The following is a 2,500-nucleotide window of genomic DNA, read 5'->3' as shown; positions in this document are numbered from 1 at the left end:
ACTGCCAACCAATGGAGGAAATAACAATCATTTAACAGAACGTCCAAGCATGGACAACAAGGAAAAACGCTCTTACAAACACATACATGAAACTAAACCCAAAAAATATACTATTAAACTCTACAAACACTTTAAACGAGGAGCAAATAAAAATCTATACATACAATGTATACAAAAAGAATACGCAAAACGAAAGAAATGCAGGTGTTGCCATAACATTCAAAACATCCATAAAACACATGCTAATAGACACTTACATCTCCGCCGTGCTAACAGTCCAGATACAAACCACTAAAGGCCCAGTAAACATTAGCACAATATATCAAGCTCCAAGAAGACCATCCCTCCCAAACTCAGATATTTCTCCGCTCATACACACCATTATCCCCGCTTAAATAATAGGAGATTTGAATGCAAGACACCCTTTCATAGGTCACCCAGACGCAAATACAATAGGTAATGCTTTAAATCAACAAATTAATAACAATATTCTAACACATATAGGTCCAATGCTCAACACAATTGCCAACAAACTGGATAAACAAATAATACTCCAGCAGACCTGACATCATACTTAAAAACAACAGAGCACACCTAAACTATAACATAACACGAGGTCCAATTTCAGCATCTGATCACATAAACATTCAGCTAAACCAATAGTAAAAAAATTAAAAAAACAAACGAAACATTCAGAAAGCTAACAAGGAAATCATTAAATATACTATAAAAAGAAAAATAGACTGGACGAGGACAACTACTTAACAGCAGACATTAAAATGCACGAGATAATGAAAGCTGTGAAATTATTTAAACACGAAGCACCAGGTAAAAGTAGCATAAATACGTTAATGCTATCCAAATTACCAATGGAGGCATGGAGACGACTCCAACAAATAATAAACCTTACACTCTCAATGGGATATTACCCAAAACCTAAGAAAGAAGGAATTCTCATACTTCGACCAAAAGATAATTAGTAATTTCTAACGCTTTTTTTTTCTGAGAAAGAATGCCATGAGGAAGAATATTGATACATAATATTGATACACTAATATTCACCATGATGGACTCAGGTAACTTTGTATTTTATTTGTTGTTTACCTTGTGAAATAACTCTCGTTAATTTAAGTGCTTGTTACTCTCTTAATTTGATATAATCGGATTTTGTTGCAAGCAATTTTCATCCTTCTTCTAAAGAAACTCGTGTTTACATAGTTAAAGGCTATCGTATGTCACGCTTCCAAATATTACGGAAAGTTGTTAATACAACAATTAACTCATTTATTAAGAACTTAATAGTATTAGCGTTCGACTGCCTTAGGTGTCATTCAATGATGTCCTCATTTTCCAGATATTTTGAAGTCTTTTTCTCAGCAGACGATGGTATCGAACACACTTCTAAATTTGAGCTCCAGTTTAAAGTTAGAAAATATATCCAAAAAGATTTTTTTTCATCCTACATCTTCTTGATTTACACTTTCATTAAAGTGTTAAGCACACTTATGTCAGAAATAATCTCATGGTAAGACAAAATCCGGTGAGAGTACAAATACTACTGACAGATATCAAAGGTAATCTAATAAACTAGTGGGAATAAAATACATTGCAGATGACTGGTCACATAGTTAAAAAAAAGAAATGACGGCTGTTCGGGTTTGAATTACCGTTTGCCATTAAAGTAACACTTACCTTGAAAAAAAAAAAATATAGGCTGGAATAACCTGCGTATTCTTGGTGTGTAAAACTCTTAAAGCCTTGTATTCTTCAAACTTAGATTAAATTTCAGACGACAAACACATACTCTCGGCTCCGAGTGAGTTGTGGATAGCAAATATCCAGTTTTATAAAGAAATTTTAAGTATCCAGCATCAACATACAAGATTGAAATTCAAAGAAACCTCTCTAAAATGTTGTGATGTTTCGAAGTAAGCTTTGTGGAAAATCCTAGAAAACTTTTAAATTTAAATGTTTAAACTTTTGCCAGAAACTTTTATATTGAATACAAAAGGACAAAAACCCCAAACCAGCTTTTGTTTTCATTATTCACAAAGAAGAGAAAGAAAGGTGAGGGTAAGGAAAAAAAGAATAAAAAGCAGTTAGATATTGGGTTATAGGAAGACTGATTAACATCTATGTATTTAGATTATATGTACATTACATTAAAATTACATAAATAGAAACCGATTCACAACATATAAATACGAACTAGCAACAATGAATGGAGCTTAGGAGGAAGGGTGACAATTACCAGCAATAGTTTTATAGCAGAAGCCAGTGACATAGTGATCCAAGCTTCCTGCATATGTCTTATTAATTCTAGTGGTACCATAACTGTTAGTTGCATGGCTATTCGATTTGTGATATACTGTATATTACATCCATACGCAGATTTATTTAGGGATACAAATACACCCAAACACGCGCACACGCACGCACACATACACACACACACACACACACACATATATATATATATATATATATATATATATATATA

Source organism: Palaemon carinicauda, chromosome 11, assembly GCF_036898095.1.
Source record: "Palaemon carinicauda isolate YSFRI2023 chromosome 11, ASM3689809v2, whole genome shotgun sequence".
Taxonomy (NCBI): domain Eukaryota; kingdom Metazoa; phylum Arthropoda; class Malacostraca; order Decapoda; family Palaemonidae; genus Palaemon; species Palaemon carinicauda.
Note: the sequence above shows the minus strand (reverse complement) of the source record.